Source organism: Amblyraja radiata, chromosome 4 (assembly GCF_010909765.2).
Source record: "Amblyraja radiata isolate CabotCenter1 chromosome 4, sAmbRad1.1.pri, whole genome shotgun sequence".
Taxonomy (NCBI): Eukaryota; Metazoa; Chordata; class Chondrichthyes; order Rajiformes; family Rajidae; genus Amblyraja; species Amblyraja radiata.
In genome coordinates, this window is record NC_045959.1 from 25,009,001 (window position 1) to 25,026,716 (window position 17,716).

The following is a 17,716-nucleotide window of genomic DNA, read 5'->3' on the forward strand; positions in this document are numbered from 1 at the left end:
CCCCAGAGGAAACACACATTCACAGGGAGAACATGCAAACTCCATACAAATCACACCTGAGGTTAGGATTAAACCTGGGTCTCTGATGCCATTAAGCAGCAGCTTAGCTTAGTTTAGTTTAGTTTAGTTAGTTTTAGTTTAGAGATCCAGCACGGAAACGGAGCATTCGGCAACCGAGTCCACGTCAACCAGCGATCAGCCCGCACCTGGGGACAATTTGCAGAAGCCAGTAAACCTACAAACTGCACGTCTTTGGAATGTGGGAGGAAACCGGAACACCCAGAGGAAACCCACACAGTCACAGGCAGAAAGTACAGCACCGTTTCACCAGCAGCTGTGGTCAGGATTACACCCGTGTTTCTGGTGCGTTGAGACAGCAGCTCTACCAGCTGTGCCACTATGCCACCCAATGTAAAAAGGAAATTGACAGCGTGGATGGTGAGAGGACATTTCCCCTCATTGTTCAGGTTTAAATTCAGGTTTAGGTTTATTATTGTTATGTGTACCAAAGCACAGTGAAAAGCTTTGTTTTACATGCTATCCAACTAGATCAGGTAACCATACATAAAAGCAATCGTCAAACTCGAGTACAATAGAAAGACCAAAGAGGAAGATACTCGTTAGCATCTTTCTAGATAGAACATGGTCCTCAGAATTGTAGTGCAACAGATCCACAGACAAAGTCCAATGTCCACAATGGGGTAGAGGTGAATCAGACAGCACCCTCACACACCCTCACACCTGCACTCTCTCTGGCTTGGTAATCTGACCACAGTAAGGCCATTCCTAAAGTGCTGGAGTCAGCCTGAGTTAGGGCACAGTGGCACAGCGGTAGAGTTGCAGCCTCACAGCGGCAGAGACCTGGTTTGATCTTGACCTCGGGTGTTGACTGTGTGGAGTTTGTACGTTCTCCGAGTAACGGCGAGGGCTTTCCCCGGCTGTTCCGGTTTCCTCCCACATCCCAAAGATGTGCAGGATTTGTAGGTTGATTGGCCCCTAGTGCGTTCATAGAACTAGTGTACAGGTGATCGCTGGTCAGCGCGGACTCAGTGGGTTGAAGGGTCTGTTTCCATGCTGTATCTCTAAACTAACCTAAGCTAAAGTTCTCTTGTCCTGGAGTGCACACACTGTAAATTACTCCTCCAGTTGCTCCACATCTGCCCAGCTGTTGTAAATGCTAATGTGTCAGAGCCCAGCAAAAGGACTTCCCCTCTCAGGTGCTCTGCTCCTGCTTCTCCTGAAAACGGTCGCAGTGCTCCTTCTGCACCCACAAAGGCCACAATGATTCAGGTCGGCCTTCACCTGGCTAACATTGCCACTGCTTCCATAATGTCCACATTTCCTTAAGACAAAGCATGAGTACATTTGGTCCATCAAATCTATGCTGGCTCCTTCCTCCTTCTTGTAACATACTGTATACATCAACTTTCCCCCAGATTCCACAACTCACCTATGTAGGATTGAAGCAATTTACAGAGACCAATTTACCCACCGCCCTTATGTCTTTGCGATGTAGGAGGACATCAAAGAAGCTGGAGGCAGGGGCGGAAAATCCGGGGGAGGCCGAGGGGACACGTCCCCCCCATGTTTTGAGAGGTGGGGGACATCCCCGCCAGGTTAACCTGCCTGGGCTTGCGGGAAATATGGCCAGCGTGGAGAAGCAGCGCTGGTGTCCAGACAGGGCTGTTGGTTAACCTGGCGAGACAGGCACAGTTGAGCTGCTTTTAGCGCTGGATTGAGCCTCCGACGCCTCGCGCGCGCGCGTGTGTGTGAGTGTGTGCATGCGCGCCGGCCGCCAAAAAATTGTGTCCCCCGTCCCCTCCATGTTTTGATAGTGAGTTCCGCTCTTGCCTGGAGAAAATCCACATGGAGAACGTGCAAACTCCACCCAGACAGGTTTCCTAGTCAGAATTGAACCCTGGCCATCAGAGCAGTAAGGCAGCAGTTTTACTAACCATGTCACTGTGTTTTACCCTGCCATTATGCTCAGAGTCATAGTCATTGTCATACCACACAGAAACAGGCACTTCGGCCAAACCTGCCCACACCGACCCAGAAGTCCCACCTAGCTGTGTTGGCCGCATATTCCTCCTTTCCTATCCGTGTATCAATCTATAATCTGCAATGCTGTTGGCTCCCAGAAGAATCTTGCAGTTTGACTCAAGGTTCTTTAAGCCACTCTCCACACAAAGTCCATCATTTTCATACTTGCATTAACTTCTGACGTGTACAGGTTTGATCCACAGCCAGGTTAAAAAAATAGTAAATCAGTTGCAGAGATGAACTGCTAAAATCTTACTCATTCCACTGTTTAAAGGGAATGTAGCCCTATGTCAGACACACACTTCATGGGTCAATATACAATACAGGGGATTTGGAGAGGAATGGGAGAGCTAACGGCAACACAGAATGGAGGGGCTGAATCGCCTGCTTCTGGACCATAGCCCCGATGTAATTGGAAGGTAGCTTACACGAGATTGTTTTAAATTAATAGAACAGAAAGTCAGGCAGTGTGCACAACTAGCGGCTGACTCACAATCACTCATCCTGCCCTACCACCAAAGAGCCATTTCATCCTGCTTCACATCTGCTTTCGATTTACTTCCTGCAGAACCCGGAAGACTGAGATGAGTTATAAAAGCCTTTCAGTCCTTGTTAGGTGCAGATCAAAAGCAGGATCATGGATACGGGGGTCACTGAACAGGAAAAAGTATTAAAACCTGCAGATGAAAAGGAAAAATGTAACATAGAAATCCAAATGAAAGAGTTACATTTTGTGTGTATGTGTGCGTATGTGTATGTGCACTGCAGTTTCATGTCTGCACTATTTTCTATGGATGCGTATGACTGTGTGTGCATGTGTGCTAGTTTATGTGTGCATATGTGTTCCGTCTGTGTGCAGATGTCTGCTTGTGGTGAGAAAGAGTGTCTGTATGTCTGTGTTTGGCAGTGTGGGTAATTGTTTTGCAGTTAGTGACTGTGTTAATGCATGCAACAGTGTGCTGCAGTCCTGCATATTAGGCTGCAAGTTTGCACAAAAGTTTCGAAGAGATGGGCAATAAAAGTGCGGAGACTCTTTGAACTAGTTGCATTGGGCCAGATATTTGTTTCAATGCCTGCAGGCAATCATTATCTTGCCACCTGTCCTCAGGCTTGTCACCACCCATGTCTGTGGCCGGCATGCCTGGTGTCACAGAGGGCAGAAAATCTGGCAGCCATCTCCTGCTCCCTGCCGAGTGCTTCCGACGACTTGCCCACAACGGGAATGTCCACACTACGTGGTATCAGAGTACCCCCAGGGCAGCATCCATTACCAGCCTGATGTTCTCTCAGCAAGATATTCGGGCAAGTTCACTGGGAAATTTTAACCCCTCCTCCTCATCGCATGTGAATTGAGAGCTCAATTCTGAGCACTGATCATACAGATGAGGCCATTCAGCCCTTCACATCCCAGATTCCTCTGGAGCGTTATGAATGGTTCCATTCCCTGCTGCCATTGCTCTTTCAGGCAGTGCATTTAAGATGGCCGCATTAAAGATAAATTCTCTCTATCTGCCCTCCGCAAGCCGCACCCAGGAGTTAACTTCAGTCCTCTGAACGAGTTGAGTAGGCATAGGTTTAGTGCCTGGCAGATGGATACAGACCCTCAGGAAACAGATCCTGAGATAGAGCATGGAAACAGGCCCTTCGGCCCACTGAGTCTGTGCCGACCAGCAATCACCCCATACATTAGCACTGTCCTACACACCAGGGACAATTTACAATTTTACCAAAAGCCAATTGATATACAAACGTGTAAGTCCTTTGGAGTGTGAGAGGAAACCGGAGCGCCCGGAAAAAACCCACGTGGTCACAGGGTGAAAGTGCAAACACCACAGTCAGAATTGAACCCGGGTCTCTAACGCTGTAAGGCCATTGTGCCGTCCACAACAACAAAATCCAGGCGGAAACATCTTTTTCTTAACATTCGACTTAACATTTTATATTTTGTTCACCTTGGCTTGGAGAAGATCGTCAACACTGGACCTGTCCAAGAGTTACCAGCCACAAGATGTCGGGGAGGAGGTACCAGGAAGTGGCGTTTATCCAAAGTCACCAGTACGGTCACAATTTGTTGCGTATCTCAACTGCCCTTGAGAAACTGAAGGTGAGTCGGCTTCTGGTGAAGGTGCTTTTAGGTGACCGAGTTCCAGTGAGGAAGAAGGGATGGTGGTATCTTTCAAAATCAGGATGGTGCGTGACTTGCAGGGGAACCTGCAGCTGGTGGTGTTCCCGGGCCACAAATATCAAGCAGGACACATCCCACCCTGCCAACCACATTTTCACTCTGCTACCCTCTGGGAGGCGATTCAGGACTCTGAAGGCTCGCACTGGTAGACTAAAAAATAGTTTCTACCCATGTGCGATAAAAGAGCTAAATTCCAACAGAGAACACTGGGGAAGCAAAATGTAATTCCAAGAAATGCCGCCAAATTCTTTTAAATTCTTTTAAATTCTTTTAAAATACCTATTTATTATTTTACTAATAAGTGTACATATGTGTTAATGGTTGTCGTGTTTGTATTTTTTTTAACCGGAGGAGATGTAATGGAATTTCGTTGCACAGTATTGTGCAATGACAATAAACGTATTCATTCATTCATTCATGCACTTGGTCCTTCTTAAGATCCTGAAGGAGCAGGACAGGGTAGATTTCAGGATAATTCCACTGGTGGGAGAGATTCCACTGAGTGAGTTCAGGATTAGGGAGCGACCATTTAACAGTGAAATGACAGGAACTTCTTACAGTTTTTAGTTTCGTTTATTTTCGCATGTACCGAGGTACGGTGAAAAGCTTTTGCTGCGTGCTAACCAGTCAAAGAGTCTCCAATGAGGTTGATAACAGCTCAGGACTGTTCTCTAGTTGTTGATAGGATGGTCCAGTCCATAACAGCTGGGAAGAAACTGTCCCTGAATCTGGAGGTGTGCATTTTCACACTTCTGTACCTCTAGCCAGATGGAAGAGGGAAGAAGAGGGAGTGACCGGGGTGAGACTCGTCTTTGATGATGGTGGTGGCATGGCCGTGGCAGTGAGACGTACAAGGAGTGAATGGGAGGGAGGCCGATTTGTGTGACAATCTGGGCTGCGTCCAGTGAAAGGTGAATCTGTGCAATTCACTAACCTGGATGGTTGCGGAGGCCAACTCACTGATGGTATTTAAAGAGGAGGTAGATAAATGATGGTTAAAGTAGGGAATTGAAGGCTGTGGGGGATTGGCACAGAAAAGGAATTAGTACATGATCGTCTTGAATGGTGGGACAGGCTTGAGGGGTCATGGCCTACACCTCCTTCTGTTCTTTGATGCTCATGCCATTTTTGGTAGAAGAGATCATGGGTTTGAGAGGAGTTGTTGGAGTATTCTGGGTGAGCAACTGTGGCGCATTCTCCGTTGCAGTGCATTAACGGTGATGACCGTCGGAGTCGCTGCCACTGTGACCTTTTAGATTCCCAGGTGAACAAAGTTGTGGTGTTGCTCCAGCATTTTTGTCCACCTTTGATATTCCAGCATCTGCAGTTCCTTCTGAAACAAAAATACCAATATACTACACAATACACAATACACAATACAATTTATTTGTCACTTGAACCTCATAGAGGCTCAAATGAAATGTTGTTTCTGCAGTCATACACACAAGAAAAAAAGACCCAAGACACAACACAATTTACACAGACATCCATCACAGCGCATCTCCTCCTCGCTTTGATGGAAGGCAAAAAAAACTTATCTCTCCCCTGCACTCCCCATTCCCCTCCCAATGTCAGAGTCAAAGCCCCCGGCGGGCGATGGCAATTGTCCCGCGGCCATTAACGCCGCGCCGGGTGATGCAAGGCCCTGCTCCGGGTCTTGTTGTTGGAGCCCCCGGCGGGCGCTAGCAAAGTCCCGCAGCCGTTGAAGCCGCACCGGGCGGTGATGTAAGGCCCCGCTCCAGGCACTCCTCGACCCCGCGACTCGGGCGGGTGAAGTCGCCGTCATTAACACCGCGCCGGGTGATGCAAGGCCCTGCTCCGGGTATACGAGTATACATACAAGCAGCAGCATGGAGGGTTCCATAGTGAAGCAACCATGTGTGTGTTTAATCACAAACACAATGTTTACATAAGTGTCTATATACTGCCGATCCTAGTTTCAGGTGTCTCTGGCATTGACTGGGCCTGCCAGTGGCAAGACCTCTGGTGCCTGAGTGACGTTGACGTCGGCTGCAAGGATATGAACTCAGGCTGTTTCTCCACTTGCCCAGACAGATGTAGTGGAGGCTGAGAATCTGCCCATGCAGCATCACCCTACAGCAGCAGGCCCTGGGGTTTCCCTTGTTCCCTCCCAACCACGCTGTAATTGGAGCAATCTGTTGGCTGGAACACAATCTCTTTCCTTCATCATTTAATAAAGCTGATCAAATCTCTACTAAATCCTCACCTCTTCTGAGCCAGGAGTTCCAGTCTTTTGGCTGATCTCGCTAGCTGAGATAGTGCTCCAAACATAAATTGCACTAGTGGTGAGGTCTAAAGGGACGACAGATGGCACAATGGGCTAAGTGTTCGGCTGGCAACCGGAAGGTAGCTGGTTTGAATCCCGCTTGGAGTGCATACTGCCGTTGTGTCCTTGGGCAAGGCACTTCACCCACCTTTGCCTGTGTGTGTCCTTGGGCAAGACACTTCACCCACCTTTGCCTGTGTGTGTGGATGTAATTATGTGAAGCACTTTGGGGTCAATGCAAGTTGACTAAAAATGTGCTATATAAATAAAGAAATTTAATTTAAAGGTTCAACTGCATGTTGGCAATGGACACAAGCCCCTAGAGTCATACAGCATGGAAACAGACCCTTCAGCCCATCATGTCCACATCTATGTAACTGGAGCACTTCAATTCGGAGAACTATATTCCATACTCTGTATCTGTCCCTTTGCGCTATCTATTGTACTTAATTTTGACTTTATAATTAGATCCTTTATTTGTCATTCAGACCTTACGGTCTGAACGAAATGTCGTTACCTGCAGCCATACATACAATAATAAACAACAGAACAGACAGTAAACACAAATTAACATCCACCACAGTGAGTCCACCAAGCACCTCCTCACTGTGATGGAGGCAAAAATCTTAGGGCTGCTGTCTCTTCCCTCCTCTTCTCCCTCTGCGCTGATATTATAAATATTATAATATTTATGTTTCACATTATCTGATCTATTTGGATCGCATGCAGAACGAAGCTGTTCACTGTAGGTCGGGGGGAGTTCCCACCGCCACGGGCACCATGTAATCCCGTGCTACCTGCTCCATGGTCAGATAGTCGGCGACTAAACCATCTCCCCCACCTAGTTTGCCATGTGAGGAGGGCGCTGTAGACCCCCAGCAGGACCAAAAACAAGACCTGTCAAAGGGCGGATGAGCTTCAAGAGAGCCAACAGCCATCCACACTTCAGTAGAAGTGGTGATCACTGCCGTACATAGCATTGTAAGGAATTATGATAAAGAACACACACCAACATCCGATACTTCCAGCGGCGGAAGTCTGCAGGAACTGGAGGACAGAGATGTGTGGTGCGTCCGTCACCGTTCCCATTGGAAACCAGCACCACTGCGTCGCTAATGTTTTCAATGGTGATGATGATGATGATGTATCTCGGTACATGTGACAATAATAAACCTAAACTATCAAGTACCCAGCTATATTAATCCCGTTCACCAGCAATTGGTCCAAAGCCTATTTAAATACTTGAACGTTGTGAGAATCTCTGTCTCCGCCATCCCCCTCAAGCAGCGTGTTGCAAATACGAAGCACCCTGTGGATGAACCCATTCTTCCCCAGGTCCCTTCTAAACCTTTTGTCCCTTACCCGCAGTCTATGCCCTCTAGCTTTAGACACAAAGCTGTTCCTACAATTTTGAATGAAATTGCTGCCAGATTGAAATTAGTTATGGTGTTATCTTCATAACCAAACTATCCAAATGGAAGTTTCCCTTCTTGTTCCACTGCTCCAATTCCCATTAGGGTTTTTTTAATGGGCTGATTTCTATAATTAACTCATCCATCTGTGTATATAAATGAGCCAGAAATCCATCAGCATGCTCCTTAATGGTTACAGGGAGGCCAGACATATGTGTGCACCAGTGTGCCTGATATTCATTAGTGATATCCTATAGTGTTCAGCTAACAACATGCTTTGCCCTATCTGTGAACTGGATGTGTGTTCCTGTGAAATCTATTAGAAAAATCTTTCAGAACCTGTGTTTACAATGAGCTTGACAATCTGAGGCTGGATACAGTATATCCGTGAGTCTGAAAACCATTAGTAAGCTCCGTAGTACCTGTCTTTCTATCTATGCGTGTCTGTCTGAAATACAAACTCACAGCAGCTGTAGCAATTTGACAAGAAGAACAACTCTGATGAATTTTGACTGGTTTAATACAAGCAGTGTGATAGTCAGAGAATTCAGACTCAAGTCTCAGACAAGAGGCTTAAAATATTTGCCACAAGGCAAAGTTACGGAGACACTTGCTGTGGTTTTTTACAGCTATTTGTGGAGATGCCTTCTGGGATTCATGGTGATACTTGGTTTGATTCATGGTGACACCTGGTGAATTCTTGGCAATACCTGGGGGATACCTGCCGGGATACACGGTGATATCTGCTTGGATTTATGGTGATATCTGCTGGGATCCACAGTGATACGATGCGATTCATGGCGATATCCGATGGGATGTGTTAATCCTTACACCTGTGTCAGGGCAATGGGCATTATTCCAGACACCCAGGTTAGAACCCGACCTCCGATCCTGTGTTTGTGAAGTTTGCACATTTCCCTTACGGTCACACAGGATTCCACTGGGTTTCCCTCCACATTCCTAAGTCATGCCAGTTGGTAGGTTAACCAGTTGCTGTAACTTGCCCCTGGTGTAAGATGGTAATGATAGAATTGGAGGAGTGTGATTGCGAGTGTAAGAGAGAATAGACTGCAGGGAAGTGCCGGGGAAGGGGATTGCATAAGGTCATAAGGTTGTAAGGAATAGGAGCAGAATTAGGCCATTCGGCCCATCAGGTCTACTCAGCCATTGAATCATGGCTGATCTATCTCTCCCTCCGAACCCCATTTTACATAGAAACATAGAAACATAGAAATTAGGTGCAGGAGTAGGCCATTCGGCCCTTCGAGCCTGCACCGCCATTCAATATGATCATGGCTGATCATCCAACTCAGTATCCCGTACCTGCCTTCTCTCCATACCCTCTGATCCCCTTAGCCACAAGGGCCACATCTAACTCCCTCTTAAATATAGCCAATGAACTGGCCTCGACTACCCTCTGTGGCAGGGAGTTCCAGAGATTCACCACTCTCTGTGTGAAAAAAGTTCTTCTCATCTCGGTTTTAAAGGATTTCCCCCTTATCCTTAAGCTGTGACCCCTTGTCCTGGACTTCCCCAACATCGGGAGCAATCTTCCTGCATCTAGCCTGTCCAACCCCTTAAGAATTTTGTAAGTTTCTATAAGATCCCCTCTCAATCTCCTAAATTCTAGATTTTGCTGCTTTCTCCCCATAACCTCTGACACCTGTATTGTTCTGGGAGCTGACATAAGATCAATGGGTTGAATGGCCTCCTTCTATCTTGTGAGAAACACTGAGGTGGCAATGATACCCTCCAGGTGTCATGCAAACTCCACACGGATAAGATAAGGGCATCCAAGTTCATAATATCAGCAGGGTGACCTCACTAACAATTACATTAGATTACTGACTCTTCAAGTGACACATGATTAGATGCCAGTTAATTGAAGCATCAGGATACTGTTCACACACAAGGCTCTAGTAGCAAAGAATAGTTTAATGGTGCTTTATTGTTACGTGAGCACTGCACAGTGAAATTCCTTTCCCCTAGATCAAACATGCATGAGTCGCTACATTTTGCCGCCATTTACAAAAAGTCCAAAGATCAGTCCACGCACTCAATGTACTGGAGCGGCTCCCCATCCAGGTAAGCCCCAGACTCCTCCATCGCCCTCAACCGACAAACCGACGACCCTTCAGGGGTTGGACAGGCTAGATGCAGGAAGATTGTTCCCGATGTTGGGGAAGTCCAGGACAAGGGGTCAAAGTTTAAGGATAACGAGGAAATCCTTTAGGATCGAGATGAGAAAAACATTTTTCACACAGAGAGTGGTGAATCTGTGGAATTCTCTGCCACAGAAGGTAGTTGAGGCCAGTTCATTGGCTATATTTAAGAGGGAGTTGGATGTGGCCCTTGGGGCTAAAGGGATCAGGGGGTATGGAGAGAAGGCAGGTACAGGATACTGAGTTGGATGATCAGCCATGATCATATTGAATGGCGGTGCAGGCTCGAAGGGCCGAATGGCCTACTCCTGCAGCTATTTTCTATGTTTCTATGTCCCTCTCTTCACCTTCCTGCATTTCTGTCCCGGGGATGCATCTTCATTGAGTACTGTGCACGGTTCTGCCTTTCCAAGGAAAGATATACCTGAGTTGGATAGAGTGCAGCGAAGCCTTAATACATCGGTTCCTGTTCCATGAGGAGAATTGAAGCAGGCTGGATTTTTACTCTGTAGAGTTTAGAAGAATGAGTGGTGATATCATTGAAATGGAAATTTCTTACTGGACTTAAGAGTTTAGAAGAATAGGTAATGGTTCCTTTGGCTTGGGTGTCAGAAGTCGCCCACTCAGTATAAGGGGGCCAGCCATTAATGAAATGAGAAGCAATTTGTCCACCCAGAAAATGGCTAGGTCTTGGAATTTTCTTCCACAGAGTTGTGGAGATTCAGTCAGTGAGTACATTCAAGTCAGATATCGACAGGCTTTTAAGGAAATTCAAGGATTTGCAGTTAGAGCAGGTATGTGGCTCGGAGATAAAATATCTTTGCAATTGTACCCACTGCCACTATCTCCAACAGGTGGGGATGGGGCAAAGTTTGGCAAGTGATAGGTGGATACAGGTGAGGAGGGCTTTAGACTGCAGATGGGTGGACAAAGGCTGGAGATGATAACGATAAAAAAGGGCGACTAAAAGGGACGAAGGGGACAAGAAGCCAAAAGGACGTCAGATAAGGAGAGGAGAAATTAAAGAGGAGTGAAATCTAAAACTGGAGGAAGGGAGATAGGTGGAAGGGGAAGGGGAGAGGGGAGTAGGGTAGTGGGACAAATGGGTGTGCATTGGTGTGGGGGAGGGGAGTACAGGGAGGGGGGGGAGGGAAATAAAGGGGGGCATGACCCAAGTGGAATATGAGGTGCTGTTCCTCCAGTTTGCACGTGGCCTCTAAAATGTAATGCCTCGGCCAATGAAGCCAAGCGTACCGTACACCTTCCTTACATGTCTGTCTACGTGGGTAGTCACTTTCAGGAAAATATGTACTGATAAAATTCTGAATTTATCTTTATTTCACTTTGCATTTTCTCCTTTAACAGGCTCCAAGCCATTTATACAAACTGCTTTACTTTCTGGAATTTAACATGTAATCCAACAGTAATTGCCAAGTTATGACTGGAACTGTCTCATGTTTCCGGCTAGTTCCATCGCAAGTTCTAACCCCAAAAGAAGGGCCGAATGGCCTACTCCTGCACCTAATTTCTATGTTTCTATGTTTCTATAAGATAATAATTCTGCTGTTTATGCCTATGATAATTTCCACAGATCCTCACACAACTACGGAAACATCAATCTATAAGTTATTACCCTTATCATTGGGGGGGAAAAACTTAAAAATGTTTGAGCAAGCTGGCTAGGTTAGGATTTCAATAGTGTCTTTCAGAGATGAGGGATATCAGCTCCAGGGTTTGCATTGTGGTCATTCTCCTTGGAGCAAGGAAAGTTGCGAGGGAATTTGACTAAGATAGGGATGGGTGAACAGAGGGAAGTTATTCCCAGTTGTGGGTGATCCAAGGGCCCGAGAGCACAAGATGGTAGACATGAGAAAAGATTGCAAGTGGAGAAACAATGATTTGGGATTTGCTGCCTAAAGGGCATTGGAAGCAGAGGCAATCATAGCCTTCAGAAGGGAATTGGATGAGAACTTGGGTGGAAATAGATTGTACGGCTGTGAGGAAAGCATAGAGCAATGGGGCCAATGGTATTGCTTTACTGAGAGCCAGCAAAGCCTGATGGGCAGAATGAACTCCTTCACTGCTGTAACAATTCTACAATTCAGTGATTAGACAATAGACAATAGACAATAGGCAATAGATGCAGGAGTAGGCATTTCGGCCCTTCGAGCCAGCACCGCCATTCAATGTGATCATGGCTGATCATCCCCAATCAGTACCCCATTCCTGCCTTCTCCGCATATCCCCTGACTCCGCTATCTTTAAAAGCCCTATCTAGCTCTCTCTTGAAAGCATCCAGAGAACCGGCCTCCATCGCCCTCTGAAGCAGATAATTCCACAGACTCTCAACTCTCTGTGAGAAAAAGTGTTTCCTCGTATCCATTCTAAAGGGCTTACTCCTTATTCTTAAACTGTGGCCCCTGGTTCTGGACTCCCCCAACATTGGGAACATGTTTCCTGTCTCTAGCGTGTCCAAACCCTTAATAATCTTATATGTTTCAATAAGATAACCTCTCATCCTTCTAAACTCTAAGATTCCTTTGCCACCTTAGTTTATCTCAATGTAATAACCACTGTGGTAATATTAATAAGTATCACTGGTGACTGGTTGAGAACAAAAGGTATTGGGAGAGGTAGTCTTGTCAAATAGAGTAGATTATGAAGATGGTGCCACATCAACAGAACAGGGTGAAATTGCTCTGGTATTAGTTACTGATCTCTTGCTATTAATTAATGCTTTAGTTGACCCTTGTGGATGAGATGTGTTTGCAAACCTATCATCCCCTCTTTGCTACATCTTGTGGCCTTGGTGAAAGCTTCCATGATGAATGCCTCAGGTTTAGACTTTAGACTTAGACTTTAGGAGGCGTGGGTTCGAATCCCACTTCTGACACCATGTAAAGACTTTAGATAACACACTGTGTCTTTACTACTATTTATTGGTAATACACAAACGTTGCTGCCCTAGCTGTACGTGGTCTGTCACAGGAGCTAGAGAGAGATCAATGGGTGGGGAGGTTACATTTATACTTCTGATATGGGGAGTGGTTAGTAGTGGTGAGGTCACTATATTAAAGGCATATGCACATGTCATCTACAGTATTAGTTACTGATCTCTTGCTATTAATTAATGCTTTAGTTGACCCTTGTGGATGAGATGTGTTTGCAAACCTATCATCCCCTCTTTGCTACATCTTGCTGGCCTTGGTGAAAGCTACCATGATGAATGCCTCAGGTTTAGACTTTACAATTTAGACTTTAGAGATACAGTGTGGAAACAGGCCCTTTGGCCCACTGGACATGTGGCCCACTGGATATGTGGCCCACTGGATATGTGGTCCACTGGATATGTGGCCCACTGGACATGTGGTCCACTGGACATGTGGCCCACTGGATATGTGGTCCACTGGATATGTGGCCCACTGGATATGTGGCCCACTGGACATGTGGCCCACTGGACATGTGGCCCACTGGATATGTGGTCCACTGGATATGTGGTCCACTTGATATGTGGCCCACTGGATATGTACTGACTAGTGATCACCCATACACTAGCGTTTAAGAAGGAACTGCAGATGCTGGAAAATCGAAGCTACACAAAAATGCTGGAGAAACTCAGCGGGTGCAGCAGTATCTGTGGAGCGAAGGACTCTGAAGAAGGGTTTCGGCCCAAAACGTTGCCTATCTCCTTCGCTCCATAGATGCTGCTGCACCCGCTGAGTTTCTCCAGCATTTTTGTGTACCCATACACTAGCACTGTCCTACAGACTAGGGACAATTTACAATTAACAGAAGCCAATTAACCTACAAACCTATGTCTTTGGGATGTGGGAGGAAAGCGGAGCACCCAGGAGAAAACCCACGCGGTCACAGGAGAACGTACGAACCCCATTCAGACTGCACCCGTAGTCAGGATCGAACCCTGGTCTCTGGCGCTGTAAGGCAGCTACTCTACCGCTGCGCCACTGTGCCGGGTATGCAGTCTAGTTCCAGGAGCAGTGTCTGATATCCCCAAGATGGTGGCCAGTTCTGTGGAAAGGTGTGATCTTCCTTTGAGTCCAGGATGGGAGAGAGGCTGGCATTAATTGTACCATCCACCAGGGAAGTTGGGACGTGCTAATCCAGAAAGAAATAAAGACATGCTTTCTCCAGAAACCTTAAAAAGTGTTGAAAACAGTGAAGAAATGTTGCCACTGCTATAATGTAAGAAACTTAGCAGCCAATGTATGTACAATTAGTTCCCATAAGCATTGATATGACAGTGAATAGAGAATCTATTATTAATGACAAAGGAGGAGGGACAAAGATGGCCAAGTAAATTCTCCTGTTGTTAATTGAGATGATACCCCAGAACCATTGAAGAGAGCTCTGGGACTTTATTTCGTGCCTTACACCAGAGAGGCACTTGTAACAGATGTATATTTGGGGGATATTTTTAAGGCACAGATAGATAGATTTGTGATGAGTACAGGCGGCAGAGGTTATGGGGAGAAGGCAGGAGAATGGGGTTAGGAGAGAGAGATAGATCAGCCATGATTGAATGGCAGAATACTTGATGGGCTGAATGGCCTAATTCTACTCCTATTCCTTATGACCAGAGCAGCACCCATTCAGCGCAGCAGTCGGGTACTAGCCTGGGATTCACGTTCCAGCCTCCGGAGTGAGGCTTGAACCCATGAACCTCTGGCTCAGAGGCATGAGCACTGCCCTCTTGCTCTTCAAAGATGTGGAAGAAAGCTTGAGGCAAAAACAACAGCCAAGGCACAAATCCACGCTGTGAGATAATTGCTGGTAAATACACACCATAAAAAGTAATTGCAGAGCTGAGGGAAGAGCCTAATTGGAGAATTTGTTGGAATAGCACAAGGTAGATGAGGTGAACGGTCTACCACTGTGTCCAATGAATGATCCCATAATTGAGCTCCATTTTATAAATAATTCCGCCATACTTTGATAATATGAATAACAAAGACAGAGATAAGGAAAAAGCGAAAGAAATATATCACATTTATTTGGGAAGCGAGGAGCTAAGAAGCAGGAAAGGAGAGAGTAGGGAGAGAGAGAGAAGAGAGCGAGAGAGAGAGCGAGAATATAGTACGATCTGAGCAATAGATAGAGGCTGCCTATCCTCATCGGGATATCTCGAGACTCTCTAGATCTCGTCTTCTCTCTCTCGATCTCTCTCGCTCTCTCTCTCTCCATGATAAAAACTACATGTTTTATATTGCCAAAGTATAAAACATGACATACATATTAAAATGCATAAGTTATACACTACAAGTATACAGTGCTATGGATTAGATATGTCCCTGTACATAACTCGCAATAGGCCTATAACCCTATTGATGATACACGTTCTGGCAGCTGTAAGCAGTACAACACAATGAAGTCAAGTTTAGCAATTCAATATTAATTTCTATTAGTGTCAGTTAATGTCGATTAGTCGTGTGCGTACTCTCTCTCTCCTATCGCTCGGAGAGCGAGATCGAGCTAGAGTAGAAATCGATCGAGGCAGCAGCTCTATCTAGATCGCAGCGCGCGCTCGACTCTCTCTCCTCTCTCTCTCTCTCGATGTCTATCTCTCTGCTCATCTCCTCTCATCTCTCCTCTCCTTCTTCTCTCTCTCTCGCTCTCTCTCTCTCGCTCTCCCTCCCTCTTTCTTTGTTCACAATCATCATCTTGATAACTGAGAAGCTGAACATAAATTATTAAGATAAACACAGTCATTAACTCTGCCCTTCAGCCTCTAATGGTTTGGTCGTCAGATGACAAATCTCAGGTTTCAGATTTTAAAACTAATTATCAGCAGATGGAACCTGCAAGAAACAGTACCAAGATTTTGGAGGTTCATAAACAGGCATTTTACTTTTAACTGGGCCAATTTTTATGGAATTTGAATCTGCAGTTATTAAAAAATGCGATAGGTTCCAAATCCAAAACAAGTGAATAATTCAATCTGAATTGAATACTTTGTGAGGGAGGAGCTACAAAAGTTGACTGGAAAGAGAACAAGGCAGGGATGACAGTGGAACAACAATAGCAGGTATTTCTGGGAATAATACAGAAAGTGCAGGATCAGTTCATTCCAAAGAGGAAGAAAGATTCCAAGGGGAGTAAGAAGCTACTGTGGCTGACAAGGGAAGTCAAGGACAGTATAAAATTAAAAGAGAAGAAACATAACATAGCAAATATGAGCGGGAAGCCAAAGGATTGGGAAACAGAAGATAATTAAAAAGGCAATACAGGGAGAAAAGATGGGGTATGAAGGTAAGTGAGCCAAGAATATAAAGCAGGATAGTAAAAACTTCTTTAGGTATATGAAGAGGAAAAAAATAATTAAGATCCTAGAAATCAGAACCAGGTGAATTTATTATGGGGAACAAGGAAATGGCAGACGAGTTGAACAGGTTCTTTGGATCTGTCTTCACTAAGGAAGATACAAATAATTTCCGAGATGTGCTAGTGGCCAGAGGACCTAGGGTGACGGAGGAAGTGAAGGAAATTTGCATAAGGCAGGAAATAGTATTGGGTAGATGCGACTGAAGGCTGATAATTCCCCAGGGCCTGATGGTCTGCATCCCAGGGTACTTAAGGAAGTGGCTCTAGAAAGCGTGGACACATTGGTAATCATTTTCCAATATTCTATAAATTCAGGCTCAGTTCCTGTGGATTGGAGGGAAGCTAATGTTATCCCATTTTTTAAAGAAAGTAGGGAGAGAGAAAACAGGGAATTATAGACCAGTTAGACTGACATCGGTGGTGGGGAAGATGCTAGAGTCAATTATAAAAGATGAAATTGCGGCACATTTGCAGAGGATCGGACCGAGTCAGCATGGATTTACGGAGGGGAAATCATGCTTGACTAATTTCTGGAATTTATTGAGGATGTAACTAGGAAAATGGGCATGGGAGAGTCAGTGGATGTAGTGTACCTGGACTTTCAGAAAGCCTTTGATAAGATCCCACATAGGAGATTAGTGGGCAAAATTAGAGCACATTGTATTGGGGGTAGGGTGCAGTTTAATGTGGGTAAATGTGAGGTTATTCAACTTTTTCAACCAGAGTTGTGAATCTCTGGAATTCACTGCCTCAGAAGGCGGTGGAGGCCAATTCTCTGGATGATTTCTCGAGAGAGAGTTAGATAGAGCTCTTAAAGATAGCGGAGTCAAAGGATATGGGGAGAAGGCAGGAATGGGGTGCTGATTGGGAATGATCAGCCATGATCACAGTGATCACAGTTGGCTCGAAGGGCCAAATGGCCTGCTCCTGCAACTATTGTCTATTGTCTAAATGGGCTGAAAAATTGCTATTGTTAATCTGTTGAAGGTGAGACTAGATGTGTGAGGAAAATGTCAATGTTCAATAAAAGCCCTTTGGAAACAAGATTTCAAAAGTTGCAATCACAAGGTCAAGTCTCAATCGTTCAAGAAGGAACTGCAGATGCTGGAGAATCGAAGGTCTGAAGAAGGGTTTCAGCCCGAAACGTTGCCTATTTCCTTCGCTCCATAGATGCTGCCGCACCCGCTGAGCTTCTCCAGCAATTTTGTCTACCGTCAAGTCTCAATCCATATTGATTCCCAATGTTTAGAAAGGAATAGTTTAGGTTAATCTAAAAGGGACTGCACAG